Raw genomic sequence first — 15,632 nt, 5'->3', positions numbered from 1 at the left:
AGAAATCTATTCAAGGTATGATGGCACTCAAGAGACAAAATCAACCAGGGCTACATAGTTAAAGCCTGTCTCAAAAAAAATAAAAATAAACATGTGAAGCAGCCAAGCTGGTGCTGGAGAGATGGCTCAGCAGTTCAGAGCCCTGGCAATTCACAACACCCTACTCTAGTTCTGTGGCACCCACTCCTGACCTCCGTCGGCATCAGGCTTGCACGTGGTATATATTCACACATTACATGCAGGCAAAACACAAATGCATATAAAAAAAATCAATAAATCTAAAACAATTCATTTTAAATAGTCAGACTTACAGAGGAGGAAACAGCCCTTCTCAAATGGCCTTTAACAAAGTCCTGCTACTCCACCTTCCTCTATTTCATACAATATTTTAAATTCTAAGAAGGGGCAATTGGGATACTTCCCTTTCTACAAAATGGTTCTAGTAGCTGGGGTGACAATGCCTACATGTAATTCCAGGACTTTGGAAGCAGAGACATATGGTAGCAAGTTCAAAGCTAGGCTGGACCACATAATGAGGTGCTGCCTTTAAATTAAAAGCTGTGTTGCCACATATGGTGGTTTTAATAAAAATGGTCCCCATATGTCCATAGGGAGTTGCACTATTGGGTCTGGCCTTGTGCCTTTGTTGGAGGAAGGGTGTCACTTTGAGGGCTCAGAAGCTCAAGCCTGACTAGTGTGTCACTGTCACTTCCTGTGCCTGCAGATCCAGATGCAGAACTCTCAGCTCATTCCCCAACACCATACCTGCATGCTGCTGCTTCCCACCCACCATGATGACAAGGAACTAAACCTCTGAACTGTCCGAATTAAATGCTTTCCTTTATAATGGTAGCTGTGGTCACGGTGCCTCTTCACCTTAATAAAACACCCTGCAAATAGGAGCTGGAGTCTAGGATATGGTGAAGGAGATCTGTTCTCACGGATTAGCCTGCTGATGCCCATCCAGCTACCTACCAAGACTAAGTGACTGTAGTTCTCAGCTCAAACAACGTCTTACATTATGACATTAACAAAGGATGATAGGGTATTGTGTTCCACCCTATGCCATTTGTTACATTGATGGGATGGTCCACTTGACATTTGTATGAGCCACTGGATGTAAATATTATCTAAAGGGGGAAGGGGAGATGAAAGAGCAGCTGTGGTGGTACATGCTTTGGGGAGAAAGGAAGAAAGGTGGGAAGTGGATCCTGTTGAGTTCAAAGCTAGTCTAGTCTACATAGTAAATCCCAGGCAAGTCATCACTACACAATGAGACTCTGTCTCAGAACAGTAGCGAATAGCTTTCTTAACATTAGGAGGATGGAATACTATATAGAAGACTAAACTATATCTGTTATTTTTTTAAATTTCGGAAGAATAAATTGAGCAAAAATGAAATTATAGTATGAGATAGTTTAATAACATTTATACAAACTTATAAAACAGAATAATTCTACATGTTCTATAGGGTTTCTATAGATTGATTATAATAATGTACATAAGGATAAATACCACACTTATAATAATGTTGCCTCTGAGGTGGGATAGAAGGAAATGGGGCCTGGCAGGCTTCAACTTATATATGATATCTTATTTTTAAAATTGAGGCAAAAAGATAGTATTTCCTAAAGCTGTTTTTCACATATTTTTCTCTCCACTTTTATGTGGGTGTTGAATGTTTCATAAAAAGAAGTAAAAAAAAAAAAAAGAAAAAGAATTGTCAGGAGGTGGTGGCACACGCCTTTAACCCCAGCACTCTGGAGGCAGAGGCAGGCGGATCTCTGTAAGTTCCAGGCCAGCCTGGATAAGGACAAGCTCCAAAGCTACAGAGAAACCCTGTCTTGAAAAAACAAAACAAAACAAAACAGGGCTGGAGAGATGGCTCAGAGGTTAAGAGCACTGACTGCCCTTCCGGGGGTCCTGAGTTCAATTTCCAGCAACCACATGGTGGCTCACAACCATCTGTAAGGAGATCTGGTGCCGTCTTCTGGCCTGCAGGCATGGAGGCTGAACACTGTGTACATAATAAATAAATAAATCTTAAAAAAAAAATCAAAAAATTTGCTGGGGCCGGGCGATGGTGGCGCACGCCTTTAATCCCAGCACTCGGGAGGCAGAGGCAGGCAGATCTCTTTGAATTCAAGACCAGCCTGGTCTACAGAGCTAGTTCCAGGACAGGCTCCAAAGCCACAGAGAAACCGTGTCTCGGGGAAAAAAGAAATGCTGGGCATGGTAGTGCATGCTTTTAATCCCAGCAGAAGTCGGAGTATCTTTGTGAGTTTGAGGCCAGCATGGTCTACAAAGTAATTTCTAGGACAGCCAAGGCTGTTAGACAGAGAAACCCTTCTGGGGAAAAAACAAAAAATTACAGTTTGAGTTTAGCCGGGCGAAGGTGGCGCCCGCCTTTAATCCCAGCACTCGGGAGGCAGAGGCAGGCGGATCTCTGTGAGTTCGAGACCAGCCTGGTCTACAGAGCTAGTTCCAGGACAGGCTCCAAAGCCACAGAGAAACCCTGTCTCAAAAAAAAAAAAAGTTTGAGTTTGAGGCCAGACTATTCTTACAAAAAGAGTTCCAAGGGCTGGAGAGATGGCTCAGTGGTTAAGAGCATTGCCTGCTCTTCCAAAGGTCCTGAGTTCAATTCCCAGCAACCACATGGTAGCTCACAACCATCTGTAATGAGGTCTGGTGCCCTCTTCTGGCCTGCAGACATACAGACAGAATATTGTATACATAATAAATAAATAAATATTTAAAAAAAAAAAGAGTTCCAAGACAGCTCAAGATACATAGCAAGACCCTGTTTTAAAGCCTATTGTATTCATTGAATACATTTTTAAAAAAAAGGAAGACTTCATGGACATAGTGATACTCTTCTGGAGCTCTGGTGATACAAGGGCGTCAGGTCCCTGCTTGGAGAACAGAAGCAGAAGGAAGAAAGATCATGCTATGGAGGCTGACATGTCGGTCAGACACAGAGACGAACAGCCAGTCCGCAGCAAGGTAACTTTAGAGAAAGAATCAAGGAAACCCAGTATGCTGGGGAGACAGGGACCCAATGTGTTGATGAAAGTATGCTTAGAAAAGAGATACAAAGGTTGGAGATGTTATTGGCTTATGCCTTTAATTCTGGCTCTAGGAGGCAGAGGCAGGCAGATCTCCTCACTCAAGACCAGTCTGATCATCACAGAACAAACAACAAACCAGGCTAGAAACCCTGTCTCAGAAAAGAAAAAAAGTAAGAAATATAAGTAAAAGAAAAGTTACATTTTACTAATTCAGAAAACCTGACAGATTTACAAGCCATCTAACTGCAAAGCAATAGTCCAGTAGCATAAGCCACTGCACATGGGGTGAAGATTCTGGACAGGAAAAGTACAGTATCTCATTAAAAGACTCATTGTTCCATCTCCATCTAGCATGGCTTACAATGTGCCCACCTGCCTGGGGTAACAAACCAGAACACCTGAAATGTCAGGTCTCCACCAAAACCTGAGGGTTTATTCTGTTGACTACAAGTATTTTACTCTAACACTAGGGTGCTGGAGGCTGAGTCAAGCAGGGTGGAAGGTTGAGGCTAGGCCGAACTGTATGGCAAGATCCTGCCTATAAAAACATGCTGGAGAGATGGCTCAGTGGTTAAGAGCATTGCCTGCTCTTCCAAAGGTCCTGAGTTCAATTCCCGGCAACCACATGGTGGCTCACAACCATCTGTAATGACGTCTGATGCCCTCTTCTGGCCTGCAGACATACACACAGACAGAATATTGTATACATAATAATAAATAAATATTAAAAAAAAAACAAAAAAAAACATGCTGGGCTCTTTCCGTTCCCAGCGCAGCCATGGCTCGTGGTCCCAAGAAACATCTGAAGCGTGTAGCAGCTCCAAAGCGTTGGATGCTGGATAAACTAATTGGAGGGTTTGCGCCTCTCTGTCCACTGGCCCTCACAAGCTGAGGGAATGTCTGCCTCTGATCATTTCCTGAGGAACAGGCTTAAGTATGCCCTGACTGGCGATAAAGTGAAAAAGATCTGCATGCAGCGCTTCATTAAGATTGATGGCAAAGTCAGGACCGATATAACCTACCCTGCTGGGTTTATGGATGTCATCAGCATTGACAAGACTGGAGAGAACTTCTGTCTGATCTATGACACCAAAGGTCGCTTTGCTGTTCATCGTATTACACCTGAAGAGGCCAAGTACAAGTTGTGCAAAGTGAGAAAGATCTTTGTGGGCACAAAAGGAATCCCACATTTGGTGACCCATGATGCTCACACTATTCGCTACCCTGATCCCCTCATCAAGGTGAATGACACCATCCAGACTGATTTGGATACGGGCAAAATAACCGACTTCAAGTTTGACACTGGTAACCTGTGTATGGTGACTGGGGGTGCTAACTTGGGAAGAATTGGTGTGATCACCAACAGAGAGAGAATCCCAGCTCTTTTGATGTGGTCCATGTGAAAGATGCCAATGGCAACAGCTTTGCCACCCGGCTTTCCAACATTTTTGTTATTGGCAAGGGCAACAAACCATGGATTTCTCTTCCCTGAGGAAAAGGAATCCACCTCAAAATTGCTGAAGAGAGAGACAAGAGGCTAGCAGCCAAACAGAGCAGTGGGTGAACCGGTCTCTAAGAGACATGCTGGAGACGTATTTGTACTTTTGCTAACAAACCTTTCTAGGCAACGTGCTAGATTAAACAGCATGATGAAAACTAAAAAAAAATAAAAAACAAAAAAAACATGCTGGAAGCCGGGTGGTGGTGGTGCACGCCTTTAATCCCAGTACTTGGGAGGCAGAGGCAGACAGATCTCTGTGAGTTGTAGGCCAGTCTACAAGAGCTAGTTCCAGGACAGGAACCAAAAGGCTACAGAGAAACTCTGTCTCGAAAAATCCAAAAAAATAAAAAACATACTGTGTGGTGGTAGCACATGTCTTTAATCCCAGCAGTGGCGAGTTAAAGGCAGACAAATCTCTGAGTTCAAGTCCAGCTTGGTCTATAAAGTGAGTTCCAGGATGGCCAGGCTGCACAGAGAAACCCTGTCTTTAAAAATAAAAACTAAGAGCAGTCCGAGAGGGAGGGGGAATGGAGTGAAGGGGAGAGGGGGAGGGGAGTGGGAGAAGCGGGGGAGCGGGAGGAGGGGGAGCGAAATGGGAAACAGGGAGGAGGCGGAATTTTTTTTTCAACAACTAAAAAAAAAAACAACAAATTGTGCTGGCAAAACTGGATGTCAATCTGTAGAAGAATGAAAATAGATCCATATCTATCACCATGCACAAAACTCAAGTCCAAATGGATTAAAGACCTCAATATCAGTCTGAACACACTGAACCTGATAGAAGAGAAAGTGGGAAGTACTCTACAACACATGGGCACAGGAGACCACTTCCTACGTATAACCCCAGCAGCACAGACATTAAGGGTCTCATTGAATAAATAGGACCTCCTGAGACTGAGAAGCTTCTGCAAAGCTTTAGCAAAGGACACTGTCACTAAGACAGAAAGGCAACCCACTGACTGGGAGAAGATCTTCACCAACCCCGCAACTGACAAAGGTCTGATCTCCAAAATATATAAAGAACTCAAGAAACTAGACCGTAAAAGGTTAATCAACCCAATTATAAAATGGGGCACTGAGCTGAACAGAGAACTCTCAACAGAAGAAGTTCAAATGGCCAAAAGACACTTAAGGTCATGCTCAACTTCCTTAGCGATCAGGGAAATGCAAATCAAGACAACTTTAAGATACCATCTTACACCTGTCAGAATGGCTAAAATAAAACACACCAATGATAGCCTTTGCTGGAGAGGTTGTGGAGAAAGGGGTACATCATCCATTGCTGGTGGGAATGCAAACTTGTGCAACCACTTTGGAAAGCAGTGTGGCGGTTTCTCAGGAAATTCGGAATCAACCTACCCCTGGACCCAGCAATACCACTCTTGGGAATATACCCAAGAGAGGCCTTATCATACAACAAAAGTATATGCTCTACTATGTTCATAGCAGCATTGTTTGTAATAGCCAGAACCTGGAAACAACCTAGATGCCCTTCAATGGAAGAATGGATGAAGAAAGTATGGAATATATACATATTTGAGTACTACTCAGTAGTAAAAAACAAGGACTTCTTGAATTTTGCATGCAAATGGATGGAAATAGAAAACACTATCCTGAGTGAGGTAAGCCAGACCCAAAAAGAGGAACATGGGATGTACTCACTCGTATTTGGTTTCTAGCCATAAATAAGCTAAATAAGAAGGTGAATCCAAAGACAAACATATAGGCATCCTCCTGAATATTAACCTTCATCAGGCGATGAAAAGAGACAGAGACAGAGACCCACGTTGGAGCACCGGACAAAAATCTCAAGGTCCAAATCAGGAGCAGAAGGAAAGAGAGCATGAGCAAGGAACTCAGGACCACGAGGGGTGCACCCACACACTGAGACAATGGGGATGTTCTATCGGGAACTCACCAAGGCCAGCTGGGCTGGGTCTGAAAAAGCCTGGGATAAAACCGGACTCACTGAACATAGCGGAAAAGAGGACTACTGAGAAGTCAAGAACAATGGCAATGGGTTTTTGATCCTACTGCACGTACTGGCTTTGTGGGAGCCTAGGCAGTTTGGATGCTCACCTTACTAGACCTGGATGGAGGTGGGTGGTCCTTGGACTTCCCACAGGTCAGGGAACCCTGATTGCTCTTTGGGCTGATGAGGGAGGGGGACTTGATTGGGGGAGGGGGAGGGAAATGGGAGGCGGTGGCTGGGAAGAGGCAGAAATCTTTAATAAATAAATAAATTTAAAAAAATAAAATAAAAAGAATAAAGAAACATGGATAAACAGGAAAAAAAAAAAAGAAAGCAAGGTGATCCTTGGAAGTACTCAGTTGTTAACATGGTCCAAGAATAGAGGTGTGTGAAGAGTATTCTGAGTGTTTGTGACAAAACAAGGCGAGTCCTGTGACCTCAGTTTCTTTAAAAACACGGAATTGTTCTTGGACTGTGCGTTTGTGCCCTCCCTGGTATAGTGGATAAGAGTGAGTTTACAGCAGGCTATTATTATTTGTTTCTATGCTTCTATGGAAAAACATATTTTTGCCACATGCATCTTGTCCTTGTGATTAAATACTCATTATGACTTGAACTCATGAGACTTTACTCAGTTGACCTTTCTTAATTAACACTCAGAGAATAAATTGTCTAATGTTCTGAGTAAAGTTGGCTATATCCTGAAACTTTAGTCCACCTCAATTTTAGACTCCACTCTCCCAGATTCATGCTTTCAACTGATGACCAGCCTAAATCCGTCTTAAGATTGAAAGTCCTCTTGTTCCAAGATCAAAATGAATTCATTCCTGTTTTTTTTTTTAAACTTGGGTTGGACCAGGTCTTGACCCATTTTCTGGAATGTGATATTTTCCACACACTGTGCCCTGACCACCACCCTTACAAGATGTTCTGCTAAGTATCTTGAAGTGTTAAGTCAAATTCTTTTTTTAAAATATTTATTTATTCATTATGTATACAATATTCTGTCTGTGTGTATGCCTGCAGGCCAGAAGAGGGCACCAGACCCAATTACAGATGATTGTGAGCCACCATGTGGTTGCTGGGAATTGAACTCAGGACCTTTAAAGAGCAGGCAATGCTCTTAACCTCTGAGCCATCTCTCCAGCCCTTAAGTCAAATTCTTATGTAACCAAAATTCATCTTGAAATCCTCTAACCTTGAAAACTGCCTAGTCTTACACTTTGTTTTGGGCTATATGAACCCACTGTCTCATATGGTCACTGCTAGTTTCTCAAATTCTGCTTTAGGGACATAGCCCTGACTGTCAGAAAATAAAGCTTGCTTAATTTGACCAAATGAATTTGGCTAATGGTCTTTATACTCTTCCAGTGGGATTGATACAGCTAGAGCAGTAAGCACATAGTGACTGTCAGACGGGGTGGATGAGACCTTGTTTCTTCTAGGCCAGACAGGGCTACATGAGATCTGTCCCTAAGCAAAATTATTTGGTGTTTTCATATATATATGTATATGTATTGATTACATCATGTCTCTTTTCCCTTTCCTCCCTCCAACCTTTCCATGCCCTCTTTAAATTCTTGACCTTTTTTCATTATTATTTTATATATAGTGAGAGATACACACATATATAATACAATCTGCTGGGTCCATTTTTGTTGTTTGTGTGTATATGATTTCAGGGCTTATCACTTTGTATTGGATAACAAATTAAGGGTGTCATCCCTAGGAAAGATTAATTGCCCTTCTCTCAGGAGTCATTAGTTGTCTGGATATCTGTGTATAGTTGCCTGTGAAATTTCCTAGCTTCTGAACTAGCATTTCTATTGATATTGTTACTGTTTAGGTATTACTGTAACAGGGCCCCATAATTTATTAGACTCCCAAACCTTAACACAACTGACCCCATGATGGAAGTAACATTCAGGTTGTAAAACTCAGTATATAGACAGTTCCACCTGCCCAAACTAAAAGGTCAAATCCATCAAAGTCTATGTAGTTCTGGGAAAATCTCAAAGTGTACTAACATTGACTTTTTGCTTCTGTAGTTCCACTTCTGACTAACTGTTCTAATTAACTAAAATATGTCAACCCAGAACATACATGTGTATGTGTATATATGTGTGTGTGTGTGTGTGTGTGCATGTGTGCTTAAAAGCCCACCCTGAGAAATGCCCAGTGCTACGCTGTGATCCTGAACACCCAGTGTTGCTGGCCATCTGATAAAGACTTTGTCTTGGATCCACATCTGAGCAGTTGTCTCTGGTGAACATTACTAAGACAGTCATTTCTAGGAAACCTAGTCTCACGTTAGACTTCCCGGTCCTTCTGCTATTACAATCATTTCATTTATTTGTTTGTTTGGTTTATGACAGAGGGTTTCTGTAGACCGCCCTGGTGGGTCAGTTAGTCTAGGGGTTGTAACCCGCCTGACAGGTCAGTTATTCCAGGGTCCCGGAGAGGAGCTATCTGAAAAGACATGGGCGGGAGAGAGGAAGAAGGCCAAGCAAAATTCTTTTGTCAAAGCCTCCGTTTATTAGCGTCATGGCTACCGCTTATATAGCCCCTAGATGAGGAATTTGGGTTGGGATGGGAGGCAGGGGTATGGGCAGGAAGGAATATTGCAGCGATAGTTCTAGCTGGTCATGATCGGTCATCTGCCAGGAGGTTACGATCGGTCAGGTCACGATTCCTCGGTCAGGAGGTCACGAGCTGACACACCTAGTTCTCTAGATAGTTGTAATGTGGGGCAGGTTCTGCTAACAGATAGCTCTCAAGATAGTTGGGTGTGGGGTAGGCTCTGCCAACAAAACAGTTCTAAATACTGTTGGGGTGTGGGGCTCTCTGCAAACTCCCCAGGACAATGGTCCCTGCAATATTTTGGGGGGAAATGGCTCCTGACAGGTTTCTCTATGTAGCTCTGGTTGTCCTGGAACTCTCTTTGTAGACCAGGCTGGCCTCACATTCAGATCTGTCGAATTCTGCCTCCCAAGTGCTGTGATTAAATGTGTGTGCCACCACATCCAGCCTTTTGCTTTTTACGGACTTTTTGCCCTCTCTTCCTAGATATTTCCTTAGCCTCAAGTATAGGCATTGTACTGTAGACGCAACCACTGGGCCAGGCTAACTTCCCAAGATTGGTTGAACTCTGTGTTGTATCCAGTTGTGATTTTTTTTTTTGTAATTATCTCTATCTGATGTAAAGAGAAACTTATTTGATGAAGGGTAAAGTTATAATTACCTGTGATTATAAGGATGACTTTTAGAATGTAGTTATGAATTATGCTCCTCTAATAAAGTGGTAGGTTCACTTCTTAGATCCATGACTCATTATCCCTGGATAGCAGGCTAGGTTTCTTTTGTTGTCTGGGTCTTAAGTACAATTTGACAACTTTTGGTTGTCACCAAAATACAAGTGCCACCATTTCACCTTTTAGAATATCTGGCCATGCTGACCATTATTGTGGCTCATAGATAACATAGCTAGAGGGCTATGGATTGCTTTCTTCTCCTGGCAATTTGCAGAGTACTTTCTGGCACTATAGAAGCTGGACTACAGGAAAGAAGCTGTCAGATGAGATCAAGCCTAAGTCACTGAAGTTTTATGTCCTAACAAAATTTATTTTTATTATTCTTAACTATGTCTATATGTGTGTCCGTGTATCTGTGTTCAGGTGTGATGGAGGTGGGTCTTGTATCTTATCTGTTGCTTTCATTGGTTAACTAATAAAGAAAACTGCTTGGCCTGATAGGACAGAAAATTAGGTAGGCGGAGTAGACAGAACAGAATGCTGGGAGAAAGAAGCCGAGCCAGGCAGTCGCCATGATTCTTCCACTCCAGACAGACGCAGGTTAAGATCTTTCCTGGTAAGCCACCTTGTAGTGTTACACAGATTATTAGAAATGGGTTAGATCAATATGTAAGAGCTAGCCAATAAGAGGCTGGAACTAATGGGCCAGGCAGTGTTTAAAAGAATACAGTTTCCACGTAATTATTTTGGGTAAAGCTAGCTGGGAGCCAGGCCGCGGGAAGCGGCCCACCTCCGCTCCATCTACACAGGTGCCTGCAAAAGTATGAGATGTTGGGTCTTCTGGAACTGGAGTTGTAAGCTGCCCTGTGTGGGTGCTGGGAACTGAACTCAGATCCTCTATAAGAGCAGCAAGTGCTCTTAACCACTGAGCAAGCCCCAATTTCAAAAGGTTTTAAAATTAAACTTTAAAAATATATCAATATAAATTATATAATCAAACTCAAGGCCAATGTTTCACATCCTCGGTGATTTATTTTCTATTTGTTGATTGATTGGTTGTTTTTTTTTCTGTATGTAGCCTTGGCTGTCCTGGGCTCTCCCTTTTGAGATCAGAAAGAGATCTGTCTCTGTCTCCCCTGCATGGTAGGATTAAAAGTGGGCATCACCAGCACTCAGCTCACTTAGTTATTTTTGAAACAAAGTCTCATGCAGCCTAAGATGGCCTAGAACATGACATTCTCCTACCCACAGTCCATGTACTTAGATCATAGACCTTTACCACCAAACCAAAATGGGTTGTTTTCAAAAGACAGAAATTCATTAAAGTTTATATGTAATGTGTTTAAAAGAGTAAGACATAGTGTTATAACCTACAATCCTGACAAGTGGAGGCCAAGACGGAACTCAAGGCTAGGCTAGATACATTACAAGATATTGTCTCAAAACTAATGCAGGCAGACCTCTGAGAGTTTGAGGCCACTCTGGTCTACAAGAACGAGTTTCAGGACAGGCTCCAAAGTTACAGAGAAACCCTGTCTTAAAAACCAAACCAAATCAAACCAACAAAACAAAAACCCCAAATCCCCAAAAATCTAATGATTGGGAATGAAACTCAATGGTAAACCTTTTTATTTTGTTATCTATTATAAGTGTGTGTATATGTGCACATGTGTGCAGTTGCACATAGAGGCCAGAAGAGGTCATAATTCCTGAAACTAGAATTACAGGTGATTTTTTAGCCCACAGTGGGTGCTGGAAATCAAACTCCAGTCTTCAGCAAGAGTACTGTATACTCTCAACTACTGAACTGTCTCTCCAACCTTTTGTTTTGTTTTAAAATTTAAAATTATTATTTTCTCCCAAGGATGATCTGATTGTCCTGCTTGGGTTATAGAATTGCTTTTTTTTATTATTCATTTGTTTTTGAGGAGGTGCCATGTAGCTGTGCAGCCTAGTGGGTTTGAACTCTTTCTGCTCCCCCTGCCTCCCTGCTGGGCTATAGGATTAGAGGTGTATATACTACACTTTTAAAATGTGGTGCTTAGAATAACTCGAGAGCCTCACATATGCTAACAAGTGCTATATTTGACTTATATCTTTCAGTCCTAAAGATGAAACTCAATTTAGCAGTTTGGAAAACATCATAATGATTTCTTTCTTCTGTTTTTTTTTTCTTTTTAACTACAGAAAGAAGTTTACAGGCTGGTTTTCATTGGTATATATATGTTGGTATATTCTTGCAGCCCCAGGACTTTGGGGAGGATTACCACAAGACAGATGACTTGGGAGACAGAATTCTTCCTGACTGAGTCACAGGGTGGTTCAGGGCATCACATGACAAGGAGTAGGGAGTAGGTGGTGTAATCCCTTAGAAGTAGAGGCAGAACAGCAAGTTCAGGATAGACTAGACTACTTAGGCAAATGACGTGTCTACAAGCCAAATCCATATGTTTTAATTAAGGTTTCTTTTTTAAAAAATTTATTTATTTATTATGTATATAATATTCTGTCTGTGTGTATGTCTGCAAGTCAGAAGAGGGCACCAGACCTCATTACAGATGGTTGTGAGCCACCATGTGGTTGCCGGGAATTGAACTCAGGACCTTTGGAAGAGCAGGCAATGCTCTTAACCACTGAGCCATCTCTCCAGCCCCTAATTAAGGTTTCTGTTGCTGTGATAAAACTCTATGACCAAAAGCAAGTTGGAGAGGAAAGGACAGGTTATAAATCACTAATCTCTCCTAAAAAACATCTCTCTCCCATTCTTCCCCTCTTTCTCTCTCTCTCTCTCTTTCTGTGTGTGTGTGGTCAGAGACAACATAGCAGAGTTTGCTTTCTCTTACTATGTGGATTCTGAGGTCCAGCTTAGGTTGTCAGGCTTACCAAAGGCTACTGAGTCATCTCACTGGCCAGCCCTCCCTTCTGACTGTGATGCGACCAGCAAGCCATCTCACTGGCCTGCTCTCTGATTATTACAAGTTCCTATTGTCTAGATTTTCCAGTTGTGACAGACCATCATCTGGAATCGTGAGCCGCATGACCCCCTCCCCCTACAGCTATTTCTGCAGAGTCTGTGTGCGTGTGCCTGCATGGTGATGGCCGAGGAGGACAGAAGAGTGCCAGGTCCCCTGAGACTGGAGTTACAGGTGGTTGGGAGCCACCATTTGGGGAGAGGGAATCAAACTTGGGTCCAGTGCTCTTAACCCCTGAGTCATTTCTCTAGTCTCCCATAATCATTGTTTTCAAAATCCCACAATTAACCAGAAATAAAATAAGAAAGCCAACCTCTGATAGTTTTATTCTGTGGAATAGGTGTGAGATGGTGCATTTCAAGCTTGAGCCTCCTTTAGAAACCCCATTGGGAAGTTGGCTAACACTCTTGGGACCTACTGTTTTAGATCCTGGATCACAAAGGTTGCTGTGGCTGGAATTCTAGGTGAGATGGTCAACATTCTAACAGGGAGCCTCCATTAATCAGGGAAGACCTCACCTCCTCCATCCCCATCCCCTTCACTGTTTGCCATAATCGCTTCTTCACGCCTCCTTTTTTCCTCTTCCCATCCTCCTTATACTCCTTGTCTTCCTCCACCTGTGCACAAGATAGAAGAACAAACGCTCTGAGACTGGAGTAAACTAAGAACAGAGAAAAGTATTGCGTCCAAAGAAACATGGAAATGGACCTGACTAGTGCTTTAAGGTATTTATTTATTTTGACTCTTAAAAAGAGTGATTGATTGATATGTGCATGTTTCCATGGGGCCAAAAGAGAGCATCAAATGTCCTTCCCCATCACTCCTTGCCTGTTGCTATTGAGGCACCACTTCCTGACCCTGAACTTTGGGTTTTCTTGTCTGGACTGTAAGCGAGCAAGCTCTAGTGATCTTCCTATCTTTACGGTCCTTGGCGTTGGGGTTATGGGTATGCATGTGACACCCAGTTGTTTAGTGGGTGCTGGAATCTTACAATTGCTCAGCAAGTGCGCTTAACCTCTGAGTCATCTGTTTTGATTAATTTTTCTTTGTTTGTTTGTTTGTTTGAGACAAGGTTTCTTTGTAGCCTTGGAGCCTGTCCCGTAACTAGCTCTCGTAGACCAGGTTGGCCTTGAACTCACAGAGATCAGCCTGCCTCTGCCTCCTAAATCCTGCGATTAAAGGGATTAAAGGCGTGAGCAACCACCACCTGGATGTTTTGATGAATTTTTTAAAGATTTGTTTTTTAATTATGTGTATATGTGGTGTGTGTGTGTGTGTGTGTGTGTGTGTGTGTGTGTGTGTGTATGCAGGTGCCCAAGGTGTTCAGAAGAAGAAACATATCAGGTTTCTCTAGAACTGGAGTTATAGGCAGTTATGAGCAACCTAACATGGGGGCTGGAGTTGAAATCAGGCTCTGTACAAGAGCAGTAAGCACTCTTAACTGCAGAGCTATCTCTCTAGTCCCCTAAAATATTAAAATATATTGTTACTATCATTTTGGTTTTTTGACTTATGATCTCTCTCTGTAGTTCTGGCTGTTCTGGAACTTGCTATGTATAACAGGCTAGCCTTAAAATGTATTATTATAGTATATATTTGTGCTCATGAGGTGTGTGTGTGCATACATACCATTGGTGCACACATGGAGAGCAAAGGACAGATTCCACCTGTGCACTTGTGGAATGGAGCTCAGGTTAGCAGGCTTGTGTGGTAAGTACCCCACAGTTTTTCAAGTTTTTACACCCTCCCCATTTTAACTTTTCTTTCTTTCTTTCTTTCTTTCTTTCTTTCTTTCTTTCTTTCCTTTCTTTTTTCCTTCCTTCCTTCCTTCCTTCCTTCTTTCTTTCTTTTTTTTTTTTTGTTCGAGACAGGGTTTCTCTGTTATTTTGGAGTCTGTCCTGGAAGGCTATTGAGTTCAGGCTCAGTAGGCTGACCTTGAATTTACAGAGATCCGCCTGCCTCCACCTCCTGAGTGCTGGGATTAAAGGCATGCACCACCACCACACGGCTTATTTTCTATTTTTTAATTTAATGTGTATGGCTGTTTATCTGGCAAGCGTGTGCATGCTTGGCATCTTCTGAAGCTGAAAAGAGGGTGTCAGATCTCGTGGAACTGGAGCCATGTGGGTACTGGGAGCTGAACCCACAGTCTCTGCAAGAGTATCAAGTATAACTGCTAAGTCAAGTCTACAGCCCTTATTTAACTTAATTTTGTTGTTGTTTGTTTGCTGTGGTGCCCTGACTGACCTTGCGTTCACCAATTATGTAGATCAGGTTGGCCTATCTGCTAGCCTATGATCCTGAGGGCTGGGGTTAAAGACTTGTGCCACCATGCCCACATCTATCTATCTATCTTTCTTTCTTTCTTTCTTTCTTTCTTTCTTTTTTTTTTTCTGAGACAGGTTTTTTGGTATCGCTGGATGTCCTGTAACTCACCCTGTAAACCAGGCCAGCCTTGAACTCAGTTGCTTGAGTGCTTGGATTAAAGGCGTGCACCACCAGCACCCAGGCCAGTTCACATTTGAAATTATGTATATGTGTGGGTATTTGCACATAAGACCAGAGATGTAAAATTTTCTCAGAAGTAGACCAGAATGGGTGTTGGGAACTTCACTTAGGTTCTCTGAGAGAACTCTGGACATTTGTAACCATTAAGCTATCTTTCCAGTATCCCTCATTCTGTTAGCCAGGCTGATTTGACATCATAATAATCCACCTTCTTCAGCCTCTTCAGTACTAGGATTATAGATGTGAGCCATTGGTAAAGTCTGACAATTTTACAAAAAGAGAGAAAGAAAAGAAATGAAATGAAAACTTGAAGGCCAGGCAGAATGATTCACAGGAGGATCAGAAATTCAAGGCCAGACT

General features: G+C 42.5%; 1 pseudogene; it reads left to right on the top strand.

Annotated features, from left to right (window-relative positions):
- The first annotated feature begins 3,846 nt into the window (after window positions 1-3,846).
- Window positions 3,847-4,632, top strand: LOC121450959 (annotated as a pseudogene).
- The last annotated feature ends 11,000 nt before the right edge of the window (window positions 4,633-15,632 follow it).

Source organism: Microtus oregoni, unplaced genomic scaffold, assembly GCF_018167655.1.
Source record: "Microtus oregoni isolate MIOR12 unplaced genomic scaffold, Mior012 000007F_ref0000211, whole genome shotgun sequence".
Lineage (NCBI taxonomy): Eukaryota > Metazoa > Chordata > Mammalia > Rodentia > Cricetidae > Microtus > Microtus oregoni.
Note: the sequence above shows the minus strand (reverse complement) of the source record. Positions and strands in the feature narration are given on the sequence as shown.